At 37.8% G+C, this 26,073-nt stretch overlaps 1 protein-coding gene across 4 annotated transcripts in view; it reads left to right on the plus strand.

The window, feature by feature from the left end:
• LOC127578703 (disks large-associated protein 4-like) overlaps nucleotides 1-26,073 on the plus strand; it is a 435,166-nt gene that overhangs the window by 68,000 nt on the left and 341,093 nt on the right. Inside the window, exon 1 of one of the 4 annotated variants that reach the window (XM_052031019.1) lies at nucleotides 24,796-24,824. The exons of the other annotated variants lie outside the window; for them this stretch is intronic. The gene's annotated coding sequence lies outside the window, so the exon portion shown is untranslated. Of the gene's footprint in view, nucleotides 1-24,795; nucleotides 24,825-26,073 lie in introns of those variants that run through there. 4 annotated transcript variants of the gene reach the window in all.

Genomic DNA, 26,073 nt, shown 5'->3' on the forward strand with positions numbered 1-26,073 from the left:
CATTCTCAATTCACTGAAGACTCTGGCAACAGAGATGAGGGAAGATGACAAACTTTGAGGAATTAAGCAAGGTAACACTATCCAATAGTACAGTTGTTGGACTAGGTTTCTATGACAAAATATTTTGTCTTTCAATCTGTTCTACTTATTCTGCTTGTTCATATTACACATTGTTGGAACTCTTTAACTAGGTTACCTTATTTTAGTAGGACACGCAGCCTAGATGCAACTTAGAACTAAGAGCCTTGAATTCTCCAAAGGCTTCACCATTGTATACAAATATGGCCATTTGTTGGGCCATTAATCTGGCCCCATTGAAGGCATAGGTGATTTCCTACACTTGGAGACGTCTAACGTTGTGAGGACCATCAGCTAGTGCTATTTGTAGTGGGAGTGGTGGATGGAAGGGCTGACCATATTAATAAATACATTAGTTACTTAAGGCCTATGTTAATGGTATGTTTACTGATTACATAGTGCTGTGTGGAAAAAGGTCTGGAAGCATAATTGTTGGCTAAAAAAGCCCTTACCACAAACTGGAGGCTTTCTAAATCAGGTGAGCCAGTTAATCGTGAAATAGGCTAAGGCAGTTAATTGTGCTTTGTTATTGGCCAAATTACATTCAGAGTTGTTGATTGGGTAAGTTGTGCAAGCATGCTCATCTCCCTCTTGTGACATATCTACAAGGAGCGTTTGAGGTACTTCTAAAATCCTGCATATTTCTGCTCTCATATTTGGAAAGTGCAGAGCACCACAAGGTTACCTCCTCCTTTGAAATGAACTCGAGGGTAACTTTTCTTGTGACAACAGCAAGAACTCGTGTACATGCTGTTAAGTCCCAAGGGCTTCATGGGAGTGTTATCGAACAAAAATTAATGCCTATCCACAGAAGGGACTAGGAGTACAAACAAAACAGAGAGACAGTTCTGATATTCCCCTTAGTTCATACTGCTTCTACTCTCCTGATAGCTATTACTGTTAGTTAATACCTTTTAATATAAATGTGGTTTATATTTCATAAAAATTAAAAGTTGCCGAACCACAGAATTGCATTAAAATTATACCCTGGCTGTACTGCAGTGGCTCATTCATTGCCAATATAAATAGGCTTGTTGAATTCATTTGGAGATTTCTCGTTCCTCCACCATATTCTGTAGGTTGAAGATCTTGGCATCAATCACCGCCACTGCATGGCTCTGGTCCCTTTCCAGTTGTTCCAAAGCTTCTCTCTCTCCATTTTCAATCTGCTTCCTGAGAGCTTTGCATTGCTCAAATGTTTACTTCCTTCTCCTTCATCACCCTGAAGGCAATTTGCTACTTTAATTACCTGAATGTCAGCCACGGCGTTCACTCTCTGAGGCTGCTTTCAGAGACTCCCTGTGCTAATTTACTTCCATAAATTTTCTACTTATGTCAAAAGTTAGTTGCCCATTGTCCACTACTTTGACTATCTTAAGTTTCGTTTGCCATCTGTCCTCTCACTTTCTATTCTATCATTCTCAGGATTTTAATATATATCATTTATTTATAGCTATAGCTCTGACATATATTGGAGAGGGATTAGTTGTGTTTAGGATAATGTGTTTCTTGCAATAAGTCAAGGAAGCACTTTGTGAACAGTGGATTGGTCCGATATGTGGAAGATAAATTGAACAGATTACAGAGCAAACCCAGTTTCTCATCAGAGTGATTGTGCATTTTTTTAAAAAAAATATATAATTACAAGCAAAATGCTAAGTAGTACTCTCGGCCTCCACCGGGTAATACCACGGTCAGGAGGATAGCCCTTTGGAAGGAAGCCGATTTCATCGAGTTGTTCGGGGGGCAGGGTACTAGTTTTGTTAGAGCAGAGGCTTCATAATGGATATCAGTTGGCAGTAGATGAACCGCAAATCTCATTTCAAGGTTGGGAGAGTTGAGCTCCAACTTCTAATCAATGATTTATGGGAGAAATGTATTTACATTATCACTTTCAGTGAAACTGCTCATTGCCAAATATGTGAGTATTTATCTTTTCACCTATTATACAGCAAGAGATCAATATACATCTTTAAATCCAAATGAATTTATAAAGTCTACAATGATTTTGCTCCCACTGCAATATTTATATTCCATTTGCATCCAATCATAGGTTTACTGGAATGCTAGTGTTGTTTTGATAGCTCATTAGTCAGTCAGTGGTGGGAAGCGTTCTTTTTTTTTATAATCAACGGACTTGTTGTCTTAAAACCACAGCTGTCTAAGTGGATTTTGCTCTAATGAGTTTCCCATTGGATGCCTTCATAATTGTCTCTCCCTGTCATATTTCCTCTGTAATCAGTCAAGAGGAGATTCATTTCTGAAGGGGAGAACTGATCTGGCTGGCTTCAGTTTTCTACTGTGCTTCAATAAGGCCTGCATGTATCAATTAAACTTGTCTGAAAAGGCTAGTTCAAGTTCAAAGGTTCGGAGTCAAGTTCAAAGTTAGAAGTGGGGTCAGTGGCAATAGGAAAGTGGGAAACACTGTACACATCCAGGATTTTCTTGTGGGTGGCTCAGCCAGTAATACTGGCCGGACCTCATTTGAATTTCACCTTACAGCTACTTATCTGAAACAGATATCAAAGATAGATGATACGATGTCAGCAGGTTAAAATAGGTAGAACAGAGGCTACGGTCAGGGAAATTCAACAGGAGTAGGGGCAATAGGTGGGCTGGCTAAAGCCAAGCTTGTAGATGGGTAGGGGAATCACTGGGCTGCAGATCCTCATACATTTATGAATAGGCCCAGAAAAGCACAAGGTAACCTTTAGGCAGGTACAAGCAGTATTTGAATGCATAATTAGCATTACTAGTTTCCTCTTTTACACTGCGCTCCATTAATAAAGCTAAGATAATATTGACTATTTACACTTACTTACATGCCTACTTTCAGCAATTATGTGCTGAATCCATCAGTCTCTTTGTTGCCTTTTATCATCCTGGTTACCTCGGGAAAGCAGCAAACATAATCAAAGACCCCTCCCACCCCGATCATTCCATTGGGCAGATGATACAAAAGCTTGAAAACATGTACCATCAGCCTCAAGGACAGCTTCTATCTGGCTGTTATAAGACTCTTGAACAGACCTCTTGAATGATGAAGATGAACTCTTGACCTCTCAATGTATCTCATCATGGCCCTTGCATCTTAGTTGTCTACCTGCACTGCACTTTCTTTGTAACTGTTACGGACTCGGTGAATGTCCCTTTAAGATAGAGTTAGTTGTGTGTGTGTGTGTGTGGCGTGCTTATGTCAACAGAAGATAAAGGACATAATGATGTTGTTGAAGAAGTCAGTCAGAGAAGAGAGAGAGAGAAAAGGGAGAGAGACACCTGCCTGCTAGTTTCTCGATCGATGGATGAGAAACAATAAGTGTCTGTTACTACAATCGACATATGGAAATTGGGAGTAATCCGGTGGAGTTCACTTTGTTGCTGACATGTAGAGGGAAACAGGTATTTGTGTGGACAGCCACGATCCGGATGCTTTTTGGGGTGAGGAAGTCACTACTGAGTAAACACTGAGGTGTTGTTTGGGTTTGTAATTACATTTGGATTTCATAATTACTCTCTCTTCTCTCTACATCTACGTTTTATCTTCAGACAACAGTCGTTGTTGAAGAAGCCTTTGCTCATGTTTCACCTTATGGCTTGCGGAACTGAACTTTAATAACCATTCCTGGACTTGGAGTTTGGGACTTTGCCACACATACACACACACGACGAGTTTAGTTTTTGGGGTTAATATTCAAGGTTTAACATTTTTACTTCTAACATTCTAACATTTTTTACTTTTTTTCTTATTATCATAATTAGTTATTAATAAAGTAGTTTTAAACACTGAATCAAGAAGACTCAGTAGGTTTCTTTTGTTGCTGGTTCGTAACATAACTGTAACATTATATTCTGAATTCTGTTATTGTTTTCCTTTTGTACTGCCTTGATTTTATGTATGGAATGATCTGTCTGGATGGCATGCAAGCAAAAGCTTTTCATTGTATGTTGGTACATGTGACAATAATAAACCAATTACCCTTCAAATCACATATTTCCTAACTTGGACATCTGCAGTGTTGCTGGGTCACAATTCCGGAACTTCTGACTGAACAGCACCTGGGAGCACTGTCATCCCATGAACTTCAATCGTTCAAGAAGGCTTCAGCACCATGTATACATGACCCAGGGTAGCAGTCTTGGCAGCAGCCATGTTGAGAACAAAAAGAAATTACCCACGCCCTTCACTATCTTGTATCTGCATGTGTCGTACCATGTCTTGTTTCTCCCGCCTAGTCTAATACTTCAATTTTTACCACATTAAATCTTATCTGTCACTTGCTTGCCTGCTCTGCAAATCTGGCTGAAAGTGTACGGCAATCCCCTTCATTATATTAAAAGCCTCTTACTTTGTGCAACTCAAAGATGTGAATATTTTCACTATACCCAACACCAAAAATAAGAGTGGGACAAGTGTTAACTGCTGGGCTGTATTACCTCCAACTCTTCTGTAAGCAAAATTCATTTACTCTAAAGTAAGTCAGGAGTGTGATGGAATACTTTCCACTTGCCTGGATAAGTGCAGCTTCAACAACACTCAAGAAGCTCAACACCGTAAAGGACATAGCAGCCAGCTTGATAGGCACCCTGTCCACAACCATTCACTCTCTCCACCACCAACATACAGTAGCAGTGGTTTATACTATATGTAGGATGTACTACAACAACTCACCAAGACCCCTTAGCAACTTCCAAACCCAGTCCCTCTACCAGCTAGAAGGACAAGGGCAGCAAAGGCATAGAGAACACCACCACCTGGAAGTTGCCCTCTGAGCTGCATACCATCCTTGGAGATATATCACCTTCCTTCTCCGTCACCGGGTCAGAGTCCTGGAACTCCCTCTCTAACAGCTTTAGGATATAACCACACCTCAAGAATTGCAGTGATTCAAGAAGGCAGCTCACCACCACCTTCTCGAGGGCAGCTAGGGACGGACAGTTAAATGCTGGCTCAGCCTGTGAAGCCGACATCCCTTGAATGAATAAAAAAAAGTGCTCTTGACAACTTCCTTTCTATATAAATGAAAATCAAAAAAAATTGCTGATGCTATTCAGATGAAGGGTCAATGACCTGAGATGTTAACTCTTTTTCTCCTTCCATGGATACTGGCTGACCTGCTGAACATTTCCAGCATTTTCCGTGTCTATTACTTTCTATGTTGCTGCTTTTTTTTTTGCACATGTCACATGCAAGTCCATACAGATAACCTTCTAAAACTCCATCCAAATCCATATTCTTTAATCTATCCAGTTTGTTACATAAGACGATTTATTAAATGTATCAAATATAGTCTGCCTTTAATAAATCCATCCTGGTTTGATTTGATTACTTTTTACTCAAGTTTTCTATTCCATGAGTTTTCTTTGCTAACTTGTGTTTGATGAAGATTAGGTGATCCCAAAATCTCTCTCAGATTGATATTATATAAGGCACACATGTTTTTCGTGATGGCATTTTTGTAAACAAACCACGTAAAAGTACATATTTTGAAACAATTTGTATGAAGACTGGAATGTCCTGATACCTGTCATAAATTTCTGCTCCCAGTTTGTTTTAGAGATACTGTAACGAGAATGTTGCGTCTATGTACAATTGTTAGCCTTCCTACAAGTGAATCACACATATTCCTTACAACACTGAAGTTGGATTTTTCCGTCCAGCAGAGACCACAGGTCCTTCAGAATGTAAACTATCCACAATCACTACTGCGCACTGCACTTTATTTCCCCACGAGCTGCTCCGGAAGATGCAATATTAGCAAACCCACTCGAGCTGCTTTCCGCCTCTGAATTAATATGCAAGAGGAAAGAATACAGAACAGCTCAAACATTGCGTGATGATAGCAGCAAAAGGCTTGCTCTTTTTTATATAAAAAGAAATATACACCAAACAGCAGTGAATGTAATGAGAGTCTGTTTACTGACCGTGAGAAAAGTGAGTTGCTTTCAGTTCCATTTCACCTGAGACCATTCTACACTTTTGTCCTTGAATCTTTTTGCTTAACTCTTCATTAGCCTTGCTTGAAATGAATGACATTTTCCCCAAAATATTAGAAGACTGCCTCTTAATATTTTGTTTGCTAGTACCATCTTCAGGCATCGCAGTGGATCCTTCATAGATTCCAAACGTACCTTGCATAGTCGGTAGGTACTCTGCAGATGTTGAAGACAAAGGATGACAGATGTTGGAATCTAGATGAAAAATATGATGATGCTGGAGGAAGTCAGCAGGCCAGGTAGCATCCGTGGAGAAAAGCAGACGGTCAATGTCTTGGGTCAGGACAAATGACTAGACCTGAAAATCAGAAGCATGCTTTACTGAGGATGCCACACACTTATGTGGACAGTTGAAGTGTACCAGTATTCAGGCCTCTGGATACTTATTATTAAACACACGACTATGATACGTACTTGTGGCTGATCCACATCTGTTAACTGGTACCTTTTCAGTGTAAGATTTGAGCCGATTGATACCATAAACCAATTTTCTGAAGTAAGCTAGTGTGAGGTACTTTGATCAGTAAGTCTCAGCAAACAAGAGCTGCTAGCTTCCATGTCTTTGAATAACTTATAGATATGGAGCTTATATTAATGAGCCAGAGACAGGCATTCAAATCCCACCATGGCAAACTCAAGTAATTAAGTACATCTGTAATAAAAAGCAAATATTAGTAAATGATGATTGTAAAATTAATGGATTGTCATAAAAATCCATCTGGTTCATTCGTGTCCTTGAGTGCTGGGTCTGGCTTGTATTTGACTCCAGAAGTACCAATAAGTGTTACTCTTAACTGGCCTTTGAAATGCACAAGTAAGCCGCTCTTGTCAGGGGGCAATCAAAGATACACGTGGAGTCGCACCATTCCTCAGTTAGAGATGGGTACAAATTGGTGGAAAGGGCTCGAGAAGCTAAGTGGCCTATTTCCTTGATTCTTTTGCCAGTAAAATCCACGTCTCATGGATGAATAACAAAGAATTATCTGAATTACACTGTTGGGAGTTCAGTAAGGAAGTTTACAGATTTCACCAAATGTTATATAACAAAAAAAATTAAGATAGTGGAGGAATGCAATCAACAAAAAAAAGCCATCTATGTTCTCAGGACAAGGCCACACTTTAGCAAATAATATTGATATAGATGAACGTATTGAAGAGCATCTTGATCCCATGGTGTCTTACTTTGGGCCAACAGGGAATAAACATAACATGTAGGGTACCATAAGGGACCAGGTTGAGAGAGGAAAACTGAGGCAAAAGGTGATATGGATGTAAGGAGGAAGAACTTTTGCCTATACCAACCATTTGTTTAGCACCTGGAAAGGGAGAACATATCAACCCTTGGTCACTTGAGCCTTTTCTGCCATTCAGGGAAATCGTGGGCTAGCTCCATATGAGGGATGATACCTTACCTTACCATGTGAGTTAAGCATTTGGTAATGAGTAATCTGGTTTGTGACATATGTCTTGGTTGTCTTAAAAAATCAAGATAGTTGACTTTTCTGTCATTTATTTTGATTTTAGTTGGGATGTAACAGTCGCACACTCCTTATAATGACTCATCAGCAGATATGCCATCTGTTTTTATATATTATCCATTGAAGAATTTCCAGTATAAGTACAAAGCAATTCTGCTGATCTGAATGGCTCCACTGTGAAATGTAATCTGAACTGGGTTTCAAAAAAACAATGTGCAAAGCAGAAGTGACAGAGAACATGAGCACATATGACTAATGTAAATTGCTCAGCAGAGAACATGATTACACAGTGAATTACTTTCTCAATATTGCAAGACTTGGGGGGACATAATCAGCAGCACCTTGGGCTGATTCTGTTTTAAAGCTTGAAGAAATTCTCTACTTGTTTTTCTGTCTCATAGGAAAATTGAGGTTTAGCAGAAATCTGTTTCTCGACAATTTTTTTTTGCAGTCCTGCTTCTGTTCATGTGGATGAGAAATATTAGTGCATTGTGTAAAACTACTAATTTAGCCAGTTACAGTGGTGTGTCCAATTAAATGCAATGAAATATGATTTTCTGAAGTGGCACCTGCCAAACTATGTCAAGATCACATGAGATTTAAATACACGTTCTTCCTCTTAGTGGTACCATTTGAACAGATAGTAAGACTAATTACAGTAAAAGGGAGATACTCAGTTGTATTTAGCTGGACAAGGATTTAAGGGTTGAAGATAAATGATCTGAATTATATGAAGAATAGTTGATTATGCTCTGGTAAGAATGAAATTATCACAATGTGTAATAATTCTGCTCAAGATTTGGGGAACATTGCTGTAAATTCCAACACTATTGCTGTGTCAATGAAAATTTCGGCAACCTTTTTTGTTGACATTGGGCTTTTCAATGCCTTTTAGAAGATGGCAGTGCAAAACCTAAAATTTCTCATTTGCTTAGGTGTGTGCAGACAATAATTCTTAATGATTCAAACACTTCCAAAAGGAAATAAAAATTAAGTATAATTTTCAAGTGCAGCCAAGTATGTTATTTAGATGAGTTCCATATTGAGATGTCGCTTTCTGCAAGTACACCTTGATCACATGGGTCACTACTTCCTTTATGTTCAGATAATCCTTGATGTGTGTTATTATTAAGTTGTTACTACTGAATACCACAGGCCTAAAAAACGATAGCTGATAAGGATTCTTGTGACCCAGTATTACTTCAACATTATTGTTGACTTTGAGGAAGATTGGTAGATTGGCAATGTTAAAGCTGTCACAATACAATTGCAAACCCATGAGGTGAAATTAAGCATAATGGCCCTGAATGTAACATCAGTTGCTCAGTGACTGATCATATTTTAAATTGCTTAACCAAAATGGGAATGTCTGAATACCTGGTGCTTGCTGATGCAAATGGCTCCACTATGTATGCATAAAAATAGTTTTAATTGGCTGTATACTAAATTGATGAACAACATATGTGTACCATGGCAATTCTCACAAAGGGTTTCTGTAGTCTGGAAACACAGCATTGCCTGAAGACATTTAAAAAGAACTTATAGTAAATCAACCTTGAATTTATTTAAAACAAGTAAACATATTAATCTCGTAGAAGTCTTTTGTACATGATAAATCTGGTTGAAAGTACTGCAGATGCTGGAAATCTGAAATATAATCAGGAAATGCTGAAAAAACTCAGCAGGACATGTAGCATCAGTGGATGGAGAAACAGTTGTCATTTTAGGCTGATGATCTTTCATCAAAGTGATTTTCCTAATATCAAAGAGTAATAGAAATTTACAGCATAACAGGAAGTGTTTTGGCCCATTTGCGTCCCTACCAGCCAGAAATGCCGCTATTTAGCTTACTACCACTTCCTGATGCATAGTTTGTAACTTGCAGTTATACCTCTTCAAGTATTAAAGCTGGTAGCTTTTAAATGTGATAGGAGTTTCTGCTTTCACCACCCTTTCTAGCAGTAAGTTTCAGACCCCACCACTCTTTGGATGAAAAAGGTTTTCCTCGATTCCCCTTTAATCCTTGCTGAGAAACTACATCCACGTTCCCCTGTTACTCGCTTCCCTGCCAATGGAAATAAGGTCTTCCTGTACACTCTCCAAAGGCCTCCTATCATGTTGTACACCTCAATTAAATCTGCCCTCAGTGTTTGAAAGGAGTCTTGCCAGTTTTTCCTTTAAAACTACTGCTGTCAACATGCTCATAAATCTCTGCAATCTTTCTGGTATTGTTGCATTCTTCCTGTGGTGTGGTTCCTTAGAATGGTATACAAAACTCCAGCGGTGGTCTAACTGCTGCTTTAGTTGTAATAAGTAATGCTGAGTTGTACTGAATACCATACAAAGTATCAACCAAATAAAGGATCAACATGATCTCCAAATTATTTGTCCACAAATGATCAAACTTTACTCAGTTTGCAAGCTACAGATATCTCTTGATTTCTCAGAAATTGCCAATTTGAAAATTTATTGGAAATGTGTGCGAGTCGCACAGCAGTATGCCACTTTGTTGGCTTCAAATTTCATCGAACGAATACTGATTGAGAAAAATATCTGCGCAAATCATTCTTCAGTAAAATAAGCTGAACATGAATTATGTCGATAGATGAATTTAAGGATGCAGTCCAGACATGATGCAACAAAGTAAAGAGTGTCTTGTGCAGGAAACATGAAGAGCTCAGGACCTGCTTGTGTGGATTGAATTTCAAGTTACACTTAACCAAGAACAAATCGGTATCTTGAGCTACCACCATCTTTCCTTAGATGTTCTGAATCACATTCTAGTTAAGTGACCAATCTGAAGCATGTATATATACTTGACAAGCCTTTTGTTGTATGTACTTAAAGTACTGTTCAAATATCACCAACCTATCAGCACAGAACTGACTCTGTATCACTTGCTTCACAAACCAAAGAATTAAAAAGCTTATGTGGTTTGAACTAAGTTTCAGTTAGGAGATCAGCATTCCAGGAAGATCAAAGAAAGATCCTTAGCCTTTGATTGAAAAAATGCTTTGAAGTTCTCCTTTTCTTGGCAAATATACTTTGGCTCAATAATGTCCAAGGAGCAAAGATGCTTTCCCTCTTTAGATGTACAGTCATGGTCTCCTCCTCACATGTATGGAATCAGCATTATCTACAAACGACAGGAATTCTGTCCAATTCCACCTTCTTTAGCTGATTCTGCTGACTTCGCTATGCCAGGTGGTACAATATGGGAGTTAAGGCAATGTTTGTGCAGAAGGCAGCAGTTCTGCTGGGCATCATGAGTTTTTTTAAAGCAGAATTAACGTGTGCCTTGTGATTGAGCCAGATCTACATTTAGTGAGAAGGAACTGGGTCACCATAATTCAATCTTTACGATAGCATATCCTCACAGATAAATAAAGCATAACTGTACATTAAAACATTTTAATTATGCATTGGCTAGCAATATATAACCTAGATTTTGAAAACATGGGGGAACAGGGTATTTGGTTGGAAAGGGGTACAATTATAAAAATGAATAGATTCTTTGTAGAATTAGAGTGGGGAATGGCAGAGCTGGGGTAAAACAAGGGGTGGGTTTTGGTCTGAAGTCAGGAGTGTAGATGAACAAATTTCTCTGAAAGGGGAAACAACAAAAAAATGTTTGGGGACCTCTGGTTTAAGTGGTGTGAGTTCATGATTTCAATCAATTTTTGAAAAACCAAACATTGTTGATTTACAGCATTGTAAGTATTTATTTATAAGAAGACCATGTAAGATGACCAAAACTTTTCATTTCTAATAACCTGCAGGGTTGCAGTTGTGTAAACTTCCTCCTATGCCCATAGGTAGAGCTTGTTATCAAGTCATTTCATACTGGAGATATAATTTCTTCTATGTGAAATTTTAATGCAAGATTTATCCACTATCATTGGAAGCTAATGACAGATTAATAAAAGAATGTCTCCCACAGGAGAGGTGAATGTAGTGTCTCCCTTGAGTTCAATTTTATGGCCTGGAAACAGTTGTGCTGCCTTTGTTATGTTTATTGCAGTCAGCTGCAGAGCAACCTGCTCCCCATGCCTTCAGACCATTGTTACACATGAGGATAATTACCTGCCAAAAATTCAAACTCTCACTTTCGTTAACTTTTGCCAAGTTGCTGGTCCAGCAGAATTTCTTCACTTAAGTAGGTGCCAAAATTTCATCTCCTGTTTGTCAGGATACTGATTGTGCTGCTTCACATTTTGATGACTTAAGTTTCTTTAACGTGATTCCATTTTGTGAGTTTTGATAGAAAATGCTGGATAGATGATTTTTAAGCTGAAGCAAAGTATGTAGAGATATTTATCTGCCTGATGCCTATAAAAGTCATCTTTATGACTTAATGCCTTCATCTTCAGTGTACCTTGAAACCGTATTATTAAATATTTGTACCATTGCCGCCCTTGGTTGTTAATGTTTACAGTAAAATATCCCAAATACCTCAGCTGTAAGTGTGAAAGAATTACAGTGGGCACCAAAACCATTTTATTTTTCTCAGTAGTTTACCAAGTGTGCTTACTGAATGCAGAGATCATTGCCTAATAAATTTTGTATGTGTTAGTATAGAGAAGGAACTCGAGAAATGCCCATAACACATCAATGCAAACTTCTTAACTGAGTAGCAGGAAATGTGGACATTTTTTAATAGTGTCAGTTTGACTTGCAGGCAGATGCTGCAGAGGCAGGATTTTGCTGCAGAGCAGCAGTGCGCAGAATCAAGAGCCTTGGATTCATACTGCACAAGTATTGGCAAACTAACAATTAACCTGTGTGAAATTGATTTGCTTGATTCTTTGACACAGTCACTAACCTGCTTGATTTTTAAAAATAATATTCTCATTATATAACCTCAAGGTCAAAGTTGTCCCCTGAGGTCTGTCAGATGTGGAAAAAGCAACAGTCTGACAACTTGATTCAAACCACTCGACTTACAAAGTCTAGAAGATTGCAGTGTGTACGCAATCTAAAGAAACCTTCAAATGTCTTCTTGCTTCAGGTGTTGAATCTGGGATTTGTTTAGCCATTCCACATTTTAAAAAAAGATTACTTGGATTATCCCTACAAAATGGCAGAGAGTGTGTTTACGGCAGATTAGAAAGCTTTTCAAACATTGTAATATGGAAGGAGGAAAATAAATGTAAATTGTTTCACAGAAAAATATAAGCAGTTTTGGATCAAAAATTTTATATTATCTAAATTATGTATTCTAAATCACTCAAAATATCAATCGGAATGGAAATGTATCTGTTATTCATTAATGTTTAAAAAGGAACTAGCAACGTTAAATAAATACCATTCATATAAATATGGCCAAGACTGTAACATACTGATCTGGCTTTTACACTTTACTCTGTATGCTGTTATTGTTTTTACCCTGTACTACCTCAAAGCACTCTGTACTAACTCAATGTATCTGCACTGTGCAATGAATTGGTCTGTACGAACGGTATATAAGACAAGTTTTTCACTGTACCTCAGTACAAGTGACAATAATAAACCAATAGCAAATTTTTCCTTGGTGGGATAATTTTCATTACCCACTGTTTAACCGTTCAAGCATTGGAATGTCACTTACCAAAATGGTTTCATGTTTTATTTCGTTCATTCTGGAGAAAATAAAGAGTTGCATGATATTTGTGTTCTGATTTTTTTCCAATTTTATCTATTTCAGCACCTATACCATTCTCCAGTTGAGAAGTGTTCAGGTGAACTGATAACTGTACCCTAACAATGTCAGCCAAGTAGCACCAAGAATTGTTTTCAAGTCCATGAGAAGTTTCAACCCATTCTCATTCATTGCAAAGAGATGTGCCAATTGTTTTTCTTGGTCATGTAGCGTCACCTGTGAAAACAATAGACAAGAGTGGGGCAATTAATTGAGGAATAGTCAGCACCACTTAAAGTCCGTTGAGGATCCTGCTCATTGAATTCAACCGACTTTATCAGACTCAAGGGAATGGAAATCATCCCAAAAAAAAAGAATCTTTCTAATTTTCTTAAGGCTGTTAGTTAAAATATTTTTAAAAAATTCAAAGCAGTTACCAGGTATCTTTTGTGCCACTTTCAGCTCTTTGACATGCAAAACTGCAAGCATTTCCAACCCAATGGGCATTCATCAATAGGCCAATGAAATAAAGTTTTTACTTCCTGAGGTCTTGCCAAAGAATTTGGCCAAGAAGCAAAGGCGCTGAATGCATGTCCTTTCATTTGGTACTTTAAAACTAGCCAGCTGGTATGCTTTTTTGATATTTTATATTTGAATAATTTGCACTTGCTGGCTTTAGCTTAGAACACTGTTTTATCCTGGGATGTTGAGGTGTACTGACTGACACCAGAGTGGCTGAGAAGGATAGGAGGAGCGATGACGTAAATTTAAAAAAATAGTGATACAGAATACTAAGAGGAATAAATAGAGTGGACAGCCAGCACCTCTTTCCCAGGGCACCAATGCTCAATACAAGAGGGCATGGCTTTAAGGTAATGGGTGGGAAATTCAAGGGAGATATCAGAGGTAGGTTTTTCACCCAGAGAGTGGTTGGTGCATAGAATGTGCTGCCTGGGGTGGTGGTGGAGGCTGATACGTTGGGCAAGTTCAAGAGATTGTTAGATAAGCATATGGAGGAATTTAAAATAGAGGGATATGTGGGAGGAAGGGGTTAGATAGTCTTAGGCATGGTTTGAAGGTCGGCACAACATGGTGGGCCAAAGGGCCTGTATTGTGCTGTATTGTTCTATGGTTCTGTGGTTTAATAGTTTGTTGGTTGCAGGATGGAAGGACAATTTAGGGGCTTGAGAAATTAGGGGAGATTGAGGAAATAATTTTGATTTCTATCCATTAGATACAGAATGCAAGGACAGGATGTAACCAACAACACTTGGAGAAGGAAAGAACTGATGATTATGGCAGTGTTGATGAAGTACAGTTCAGAAAGGTTGCAAGGAAGAACGGTTTGAACCTAGATGTCAACAAAGAATGTTAGACGACAAAGTTTTCTTTTCTTTTCAATTCTACCCTACTATTCTCTGTACAAACACTTTCCCAAAAATGGGTCTGGTATTTCAGTAATTAAGCAGGAATTTATTTTACAGATCATTTAAAACTTACAGTGGAAAGCTTGTGATTGTTGCAAAAGAGGATATTGTGCATATTGGAAAGAGGCTGATGGCTCTTAACATTCTGCTTCCAAATGAAGAATGAGTGAATGATTGTCATGCAATAGCTGCTAATGGATTTTCTTTTTTGGGTTATACAGCCATGTGTTCTTTGAAAAGGGGCAGTCTAGTTCCTTGCTGTCTTTATAATTCTTAGGTGCATCATACACAGGTTCTGGGAAATACAGTAGATGTGGGATTTGAGTTGAATATACTCCCACATTCCATCAATTTAACAGTGTATTCCTGTCATCATAGATTCTCCTGCAGTGAAATGATCATGAAAGATTTCTATTTAGACCAAAGATGACAGGAACAAAATATTATCTTCAAAAAATGTATGATGTCATACCTTCAGTGATTTGGTTCATAAGGCTGCTGGCTTGTATGGAACAGGGCTAAAAAAAAAAGTTGGAGGCTTTGTCCCATCAGGCGATCTCAGTCAGAGTAATGACATTGCTACAGCAGGCTTCCACATGCAAACATGAAGGAGCAGAGAAAATTTCCCTCTCTCGATTGTTCTCCAGTGATTTTAGAAGATATGTGCAGTCATCAGGTGATCACAGTTTGAGGACCAGCTGGTATTCGTCTTCACTTAAGTAATATGCTGGGAATTCCTTCACCGCATGAAATAAAGTGGTTCATCATCTTCCCAAAGACATTTAGGCTGAGTGTTAATTCCCCTCTTTCCGCTGACACACACAGCCTGGGTATGAATAAAATGATCAGACGTGAACTGTAATCCCTCGGGTGAAATACCAAGAGGTAATTAGCATCTATGTAACATTGCCCCAATGTGAGCTGCCAACTCGACAAAGAAGAGGAGGAAAATTAGAGAGAGAATGAAGTAAAAATCTTGGGAATATTTGGAATAGAATTAAGAACAGTGCTGCACAGTAAACCTCCTATCAAAGGAAACATAATAAAAAGAGGCAGCATTTGTATAGAACCTCTCATAATGCAGGATGTTGTATAATGCTTTTCATTTGATGAAGTAAAGCAAAAGAAAATATGGTAGTTGATTTGTGGATGGTAAAGTCCTACAAGTGGCTATGTGATAATGACAAGATTATTTCTTGTAATATTGATTAAGGCATAAATATTGGCAGGGCACAATGGATAAGCTCTGTTCTTCTTTTAAATAATGTCAAACAATCTTTTGTCTCTGGCCTGGAAGCAAAAAAAAACTTGCAGTTCAGGATGCAGAGATTTTGCTTCAGCAAACTCCCAGATTTTTCCGAAGGGCATTCCAGATGAATTTCAATGAAGTCAGTAAATTGAAATTTTAAAAATAGAGTGTAGCTTTCCACAGATCGTATTACAGGTGAACAAAGTTGAATTTCTACTCTTTCTTTCCATGTAGCACCCTCAGGTCATCCCAAAAGATTTCACACCAATGACATCTGGTGGGGGTTTAATCTGTTTTGCTGCTCTTGGTTGAGAGAAATGAGAATTCCCTTTTAAATGCCATAGGATCCTCGTATTCATTGTGAATAGGTAGTCTCAGCTAAATATTACATCAAAAAGACAGGATGATAATGACAGGCTAGTGCCTCATGGATGTTCCATGAGAGTAGGATATATGTTTAAATTCTGCAGAGTATATTTTGACTGTGGTAAAAGTGTTACTACTGAGTCATGCAGAGAAGAGGTTTGACAATGTTTGGGTTACTGTTTAAAAGGAAGTATCTGTGAGTGTCTTGGTGGGAAGGAAAATCTAGAAGGTAAACTTGGAATCTAGATTTTAATTAAACCTGTGTTAGGCCAGGCAATTGAGACAAAAGTTCAAAAGAGTTAAAATTGGAACAAATAAGTGAAAGTTCTTCGTCGAATAAATGAGATCACAGCATATCATATCCTCCCAGGTACAGTGGGAAGTCAGAGACCTTGGAGTCATTTAACACCCATCCAGCAAAGAGATGTGTGTCACTTTTTTGTAAATTGCTTCCCTTGGCATAATCTAATCTGTTAATTTAAGGTATAATAAAGTACAAAGGAGTGGTTTATTAGCAAGTATTAAAAAAATTGTCACAACAAGCATTTTCTTTGCCAACTAAAATTATGACTGTAATTACGAAGGGCATATGTGTGCTGTTATTTTGTGGTACCAAGTAGTCAAATGTGATAATTGCAGGAGAGCGCCTACTGTGATCTGTCCCTGGTGCTGCAGAACATTTTAAATTTGAATCTTCACCTGCAGCGGGCTGTCCTTGGTGTTACAAACTGCCTTACCAAGCAGCTCTGTAAATAACATTGCCGACACACCTTCATCTATTAATGTGTCACTTCAAAAAATAGCAGTAGTTAATTTTTAACAAGAATTAAGAAATAAGAAAAAGTTGAAATTAATGTATTTATTGAGCTGTAATGTCAACAAGATGTCCAAAATAAATTTTGCTACAAAGGAGCACAAAGCCAACATGAAATTTAATCTTCTTGTGCTTAATTTAGAACGTAAAATGGCTGTGATGTGGGCTAATTGTAGGTCCTAATATCTTGGATGTTTGAAAGTGACACAAGCCAATATTTCAGGTGGCCCTGGTGATCACATAAAACTGTCCATTTGCAAACATAAATGACTATCATGGGCGAAACAAGTTTCTTAGACTTTTTAAGATTACTAGGTGACTACTATCAAGAGAAAGGTGATTTGTACATGTAAAATTTTCGCAAGACGCAGATGTGAGGGGGGCATTCTTCTCTATCCCTTACCCCATTTCCCTCCTTGCAGTGCTGATCTGGACCACCTCAAGAACTCTCTTGGGCTTTGCTGGAAAGCTAAATAGGCTAAAAGGAATTTGACTAAAACAGCCAAACACCAGTAAAAATGGCCCTTGCAGGAGCATCATTAATATTAATGATGCCAGGGGTCCTATTTCAAGCTGACCCTGGGCCCACAGGTTGAGCAGGTGTTGTTGCCGCTTCTATGCTTTTGAGCCTGAAACTAGGCACCAGTGATTTCATTTCCCATTGTTGCTGGATCTCACGTTACATCACATTGTTAGGAAAGTATGTTGCATTTATTAAATACGAAATATTTTCTTTTCAGAAATAACTGTAAAGTACTATTATAGAATAAGAGATTAGCTTCTATCCTGGGTATGGCATTGATTTGGTAGATATGAGTCATGCAATTTTACCAACCTTTCATTCATGCTTTTTATTTGCCTAATAAGTAACCTGCTCACATCTGCTCCTGTTGTAGAACAAGGATCCACAGCTGTCTCTCCTGCATCATTAATGCAGTTGGTCAGGAGATGTATTGCTTGGCATGGGAGCCCAGATCGGGGAGTTGGAAATGATTATTTGTTCCTTCTGACTGAGTATTTTCTTCAAAACGTTGGTGAGTCATCTACACTAAGAGAGGAAACAATCATACAAAATGAGTGGAAACAAGTGACAAATATGGACTCTATGACATTTCAGGATGATTAATCTGAAAAAAATTATGAGCTGTATTCCCATCTGAGCATGCTCGGTGTAGGATAGAAAAGCAGTGGTTCTAATAGAGGAGAAAAAGGTCAAAGAAAAGCAGAGCAGCAAATGAAGAACATCAAGCTGATTGCTCAGTGGCAGTGATACTGAAACTCATCAGTAAGGTAAATCTAATATTCATAAAATAAGGATATAAACAGGGCACTCTTCCAATTCAGCTGCAGAAGGAATGAATTTCAGTGGCTATGCTTAAATTATTTTTGAGATGGAGCTGACTAATTTCATCAGTACTTGATGTCTAAAGGGATAATCTTACCACCCTGTTCTGCCTATTCTGGGAGTCATGCCCAAGCCAGTTTTGACTGTAAATTTGGCATGCCTCAAAGGCTAGGGAATTGAGGATGAACAGCCCAATACATTTATTTGTGCTGCTGTGGTTGATAATCCTCCATAAAATGACCTCAAAAATATTACATTTTAGTGAGATTATTCATGCGATTTTTTTTTTCTTTGCCCATTCACTGCATTTCAAGGTCAAATGTCTGAAGTGTTCACAGAAAAGTTCTGCAAATTTATTTTCTTTTCATCACCACTTCCCATTTAGTAAATTAGCTTCTGACTGCAGCTGGAGCCTGACCCAACCAGCCAATTCTTACTTGTGCATCAGTGACATAAGTGTAAGCTTGAGATTTAATCAAGGGATGGCAATGGGTGGGGGCGGGTGAGGTGCAGGAGGAAGACATCCTTGTCAAACCCAGTATAGCCTTCATCCAATATTCCACCTGTGTACGTGATTAAGCAGCAGTCTCTAGTAACCAGGGAGGGAAGCCGTGGGCTGACGGCTTTGTTTTTAGTCCCGTTCCTTGAACTTATGAACTTGCAGCATCACTGTCTCTGATCCTGTTGAGATCAGCCAATAGCATAGAACATGGTTTGAACCTGGAATATTTGTGATCTTTATGCCTGGGATTCAAGCTGAGCAGTGTCAATATGTGGCTTATGTAATATTGGATGAGTGGCAATTTAAGAATGGTACCATGTGACCACCTGTGTTTTGTGTGTGTGTGTGTGTGTTACTGTTGGTATAGAAAGGACTTGGACTGATTTGCCTGACTGGTAGTAGGTATACATGAGATTCTCTCACTCTCCCTCGCTAGCTCTCTTGTTCACTTACCCATGTGCTCTCTCGCTTTCTCTCTCCACATTCTTTTTATTTTAATAATGTAAATTTGTTAATTTATTTGAGTCAGCAACTATTTGCAGTATTATGGAGAGAAATACCATCACGAGCAACATATCCAAACATATAGCCATCTGGGAGCTTATTCTTTATTATGGAGAATGATGAAAAGAATGCAATAAATGCTGTCCATGTTAATTTTCTGGAGACATTTCACGAAGTCCCACCTTAAAAGGCTAGTTAGCAAAATGGATGCCAATAGATAAAAAGATTATAGAAATGTTAGATTAAGGCCAAAAAACAGAAAGTCGGCATGTGGTTGCTTTTCAGACTGAAGGGTGGTGGACAGTTAATCTCCCAGGAATTAGTGTTAGAAGTATGGTTTTTAATGTCTGTGTGAATGATTTGAATCTGGGTGCACATGATAAAATTACAAAATTTGCTGATAATACAAATACTTGGAGATATGCTAAACAATGAAGGTGTTACTAGTCTGCAAGAGGATATACATTGGCTGGCAGAAGAGGTGGACAACTCGAAGATGAAATTTAATACAGAGAATTGTTAAGTGAGAAAGATGGAGACCATAAAAGACACAGGAACAGAGATAACTGGGTATATGTGTGCATAGAACTAAGAGGATGGCAAGACTTGTTGGGAGAGTAGTTCGTAAAATATATGGATCAGAAATAATAACTGTTGGTGTAACATACCAAAGTAGGAAGGATATATTCAACCTTTTATAACACAGTTAGGATGTAAGACGAATATTACACCCAATTCTAATCTCCACTTTTCAGAAAGGATGTGATTATCATTGAGAGGGTGCAGTAAAGATTTATAAGAATATTTTAAGTCCTAGAAATTTCAGCAAAAGGTTTGTACTGGAGAGTGCACAAGATCACGATGGGGAAGATAGAGAGAAGCTGTCCACATTGGTGGAAGGATCAAGATTCAGAGAAGATGGGCTCAAATAATGGGCTAAACAGAAGATGGAAAGAGAATCTTTTTTTTACATAGAGAATGGTTATGATCTGGAATTCACTGGCTGTAAGAAATAGCAAATGACCACTAGCCAGAGACGCCAGTGAGAAGTAAACATGATTCTGCCCATATGTATGATCATAAGGGAATTAGGGACTATTTGGTGTTGTATTTTTTATGTCACAGTATTTTTCACATACTTGAATGTGTCAATGTATTATCACATGAAGAATTTTTTATGAAAAATACATATTTATCTTGCAATTAATGTTATCAAAAAATACCACAAGTCAATGAATTAAATCTGAACATTTTTAGTGATGCATAAAATGGGTCTTTCAGCCAGATGCCATCACATAGTACAGAGTGCCTAATTGCTAGTCACAATATTATAATGATCTAGAATTCCAGTTTCCTTTATGATTTACACTTGTATATTGACCACATTGAAGGTGTTTTCTTCAGAGAAAGCATATATGCAATTCTCTTTCTCTTATTAGTTTATGTAGAATATGCTTCGTTCATAATTCTTCTTGTCACCCTCCTTATATTAACTTGGAGATGTGAACTTTGCACATCAAATGATGTTGATTCATTCTAATTCCAAATGCATGCAAGCTGATATGGTAGAGAACTGCGACACATTGCCAGCTCCACAAGTGCTGTGAGGTACACTTGGTTGCTTGTAATGGTATAAAGGAATTGAGGCCTCCAATTTTTTTGTCAAATAGAGTGTAGGGCATTGCACCCTGTGAAAGCTGTGTGTTAATCATCTTGTTTTATGCATGGATTTACTGATGCTTTAATCTCAAAACTGCTATGTTATATTATCAATTTGCTCTTGAATTGGCTAGAGAGGTATTGTTGGTGCTTATCTTAAGGGATACAATTGGTGAATTGGTTGGTGATGCTTTGTCATAGCAGTAGATGGCTCACTTCAACAAGAAGTCTGTACTTATTTATTAAGTTTGTATTATGAATGTTAGGATTCAATGTTTTATTGCAAGTTAACTGAATCCCAGTCATAGCCTTCCAAACCAGACACATTTATGTGCATTCCATTAAAATAAAGCAAAGTCTAGTTTCCTTTTTGGAATTTCATATTAGCTAGGAGAAAACTGATCCAGACAGGTATCCAGAACTGACACTACCATATCAGTGCACCATACTCTGATGTCATAGCATCATAATTATCATTTGAACTGATGTTTAGATCTACCTACCAACAGAGGATCAGTCTTTCTCCTCAGCTGAGATTACATTACTGATTACCAGTTTGTACGCACACGTTAAACTGGCCACAGGCATTTGGAGCTCTTGATCCATTTAAACCTCAGCATTCTTACGCCATCACAAGCTACCAAATGTTGCCTGACATTGCATGTGTAGCTAACAATGAGTCACCATTCTTTGACGTACTAGCTTATATGTAGTTAGAATAATCTGGCCTGCAAGAATGAATCAACCTTATTTGATGTGCAAAGTTCACATCACCAAATTAAACACTGTGTCAAGAGGAATTACGAAGCAGGCCTATTTTAAATTAACTAATAACCAAAAGGCAGTTGCATAAATCCTCTCTCAGAAGGAAGCACCATTAATCTGGTCAATACATAAAATATAATTAATCTTGGAAACTACAATTCTAAATCACATTATTGTAGTTAACAATTAAATATTCAGTCCAATGTAGTTCCCACCAGTCACAAGGCATGTTCAACATAAAATGCTCGAATTAATTTTTTCTGCTTATGTTGGGCACATCCCTTAAAACCATTTACTCCAGGAAAGTATGGCTGTCAGGAGCCATGATTCAAACAGTGTGAAGCAGATGGTGTCACTTTTTTTTCTTGTTTCCTCCTTATAGTTTCATGTTTCATTCTATTTCAGAGCTTGGGTTAAAATTGGTGAATTGGGTTGAGGTGACTTGTAATTCGAAGGTATAACCTCACATTGGATGGGTGTCAAGTGTAAAGTACTTTAATTATAGGTTCTTGGCAAATCTTATAATGTTCTGTGAGCATTTGATGCTAAAATTTTTCCCTTTTTGTTGGGCATTTTTCTAAATCTCAGTTCTCTGAAAATAAACAAAATATCTGGAATAACTGGCATGGCCTGATCAACCAAATGGGGAGCCTAAATTCTAAAAGCCTAAATTTCTGAAATGTTATGAAACTGAAGGCAACAAAAATAATAGCAGTTGAACATGTTAAGCTCTATCTCAACGATGACCTTTGTCAGGCTGCCAGCTTGTGAATGAAATGTCCATTACTGTATAAGAATAAAATTAGAAACTGTGATAGAAGATAGTAAACTTTGAATTATTTGGGCAATTTAATGTAAATTGATTCAAGAGGAAATGCCACTTGAAAAGCTTGGGGGAAACTGCATTTTTATGTGGTTTCCACAGCAAATCTGCCAAAAGTATGTCGGACTATCAATTAATCTCAGTAGGAAATTACCCTTTCATGGGAATCGATTGTTCTGAATGCTTTTCTTACTAGATATAGATAAATCAGATAGGCTCTGAAACAATTCTTTCAATTTCAAATATGTAGTTGCATTTTAGAGCTTTAGTTTAAGTCCAGAGCTATATTTGCTAATTGCATTTTCTTTAACAGCTCATATTTGACACTGTTTAAATGTTTCATTTTGCTTATGCCTTCTTTACTGCAGTATATGCAGGGACTGGAGGAATATGTGACCCAGTTGCTTTGTTTGCCATTGTTCTGGTGGAGGAATACAACTGCTGTACAAATTGTAAGAACATGATGTGAGAATTTAAGAAGTAGTAGCATGAGTAGGTCATACTGCCCCAGTGCCTGTAGTGACATTCAATAAGATCATGGCCAATCCTGTAGCTCATACCTAATTTGCTGTCCAATCCCAGCTTGTCTTGATTCCCTCAAGTGTTCAGAAATCTGCTGAATCAGTCTTGAATTAATTCAACTGCTGATCATTTGTAGCCCTCTGAGTAAAGACATTTCTTATCTTAGTCTAACCTGAAATAAAGCATCTTAGCATCTCCCCTTCCAACCCATCTCAGGATCTTCTATGTTTCAATGCGATCACCTCTCATTTTCCTTAATTCCAGTGGGTATAGTCTAATCTTAATCACTCCTCATAAGACAACCCCTCAACTTAGTCCCTCTTGAATTATCTATAAAATGGGATGTTAACAAAGGCTGATAAGTGGTAAAGGGTCTATGAGGCATAAGATGGTGAGAGGTTGAAAGGTGTTTTTGTTCAGAGGGACCTGGATGTCCTTGTACATACATTATTGAAAATTAACATACAGATACAGCAAGTAGTTAGGAAGCTGTTGGTATGTTTGTCAAGAATTGAGTACATGAGTAAAAACATCCAATTATATAAGGTCCTGATGAGACTGCTATGGAATAATGTGTACAGATCTGGTCTTCCTGCCTAAAAATGGATATGCTTGCGGTACATGGAATGCAGTGAAAGTTCACCAGATTGATTCCTGGGATAGTGGTGGTTTTATCGTATGAGGAGAGAAAGAGCATACTGGGCTTAGATATGGGTCTCTGGTTTTGTGTACCATCTTGTTATCAGATGTGCACCCAAGCTGTGAGTTAACCTGAATTTGGATGGACTTCAATAAAGTGTTTGCACTTCAATAAAGAACAAAATATGCTTGGAAGTAATTTCAGCAATGAACAGTGCAGATATGTCCGTATGAAGACTAAAAGAGACTGCAGAAGTGTCTGTATGTTTGTATGTGCCTCAATTTGGTTGATCAACCATATCAGCTGATTTGCTTATTTCTTGATTTGTACCAAAAAAATGTGTGAAGATTTCTTTATGTGAAATAACCACGGTAATCATGCTTGCTATTTTACTTTCAGTACTTGTTTCACAGTGTGTCAAAGCTGCATGAAGGTCTTAAATATGTGAGACAGAAACTGCTTTCCAGGCAAGGACTACAGAAAAAGGTTATTTGGCTAAGTCCAGCTGATGCAGGTCATCTTCAAGCTAACGCCATATGGGAAGATAACAGGTAGCTGGGACCATGGTGAATGACAGGATTAACATCTATTCCTTCAGCCAATAAAATTTTAGGACTGAGAATTGGAATTAAATAAGTTAGAGAAACAGAGATACAGAAAGATTACATTATGAAAAAGGGGAAAAAGAGATCATTAAATTAAAAAAGCGAATGTTGCCACAGTGGGCTTAATGGGAAATTAATGTCTACGTCCATCAAACTCTTCAACATAACAGTATAGCTGAGGGCGAGTTGTCGTTTCTATGAGACAAACAGCAGAGTGACATGAATTAACAGGAAGCTCTGGAGATTTGCAACTTGTGGTTCTGGATTTACCCAGTTAACTGGAAGCAGGTCCAGGATGCGTGTGCAACTGTCGGCAACCCTGCAGGTTTCAAACTTAATGAACAACAATGGGCCAAGCAGTCCTTCAGCAGAGTTCAGTCTTGCTCGGGTTCTCCAGCAACTGCTGTGGGGAATTGGCTCCCGGATCCTGTGCCAGGTTGTGATAAGATTGATTTTAATGGGGGAAGTTAGGCTGTAGAGAAGAAAGCAAATGGGAATTTTAAGTAATACTATCGAAAAGCATATTTCAAGTTGTGTTTCATGCTTTTTAATTATATGTTCTAAGTGCTATAGCTGATTTTACTTTTTTGAATTGTAATATTTTGAAAGTTTTTATTTTATTTGTAGTAACTCAATGTTCTCCATTTGTAAGAATGCTGTAATAAACACAATATATCGCAGTTCATTCTTCCAGTATAATAATGGTTGTTACATGGTAATGACTTCAGAGCAAATAACAATGTTCAAAAGGTGATTAAGTGACCATTCATAGCAACAATTAAAGCCTGGAAAATTTGAAGCTTATTGTTAAGCAGATGTCCTAGGTAGTGTAGCGTAAGGAGCTTCTATATTGGTAACAGTCTTATTTTGGTTGCAGACAATAATTATCATTGCTCAGTCTTATAGTCACTATGGAAATTTTACTTGACAACTTTATTACACTGGCTCACTTCTTAGTCATCCACAGTGGAGCTTTTCCTTTAACAGTCATGGTAACTGGAGCTGATTATACCTGTTTGAACTTATGTCAACTGCAGAACCATTTTCTAACTGTGTTATTACCTTAGTCACTCCAGCTGTGGTTAACAAATTCATCATATACTTGACTCACTTCTTCAGCTGGCATCCTACTTTATTGCAAACTATAACTTGTTTTCTTATAAGCATTTAACATGTCAGTTTGTGTGTCTGCAGACTGTTTGCCTGAGGTGTTAACCTTTTTTTGTTTCAGGTGACAGAAATCTAAACATTTCAAGAAGTGTTTGCTTTCTGTATAGGAGATCTCCTATTCATGTGGTTAGAGTTGAAGGATCCAGAAAAGTAAAACAACTGTGTTTCAGGGATGTGTATTCAAGAAGGAATAATGAGAAATTAAGGGCAAAGCAACATTATATAGGGTATTTTAAAAAAATCATTATGGATAAAGAGTTAATGGGCCATTCATAGATTCATTGCAATGAAATGTGCTACTTGAATTGTTTTATTGTATTCACTAATATCCTAAATTAAAAGTTATAATGTCCAAAATCAATGATCAAACCATATCCAGAGGATAACAAAATTGAAATGCCCTAAGGAGTTGGGAACAAATTGTGATAAATAATGACATCTAAAAATTTAGCCAGCTGCGTAATATGGATTATATATCTAATTTTAGCAGAGCATTTACCACCGCTGAAAACTTT

Source organism: Pristis pectinata, chromosome 16 (genome assembly GCF_009764475.1).
Source record: "Pristis pectinata isolate sPriPec2 chromosome 16, sPriPec2.1.pri, whole genome shotgun sequence".
Lineage (NCBI taxonomy): Eukaryota > Metazoa > Chordata > Chondrichthyes > Rhinopristiformes > Pristidae > Pristis > Pristis pectinata.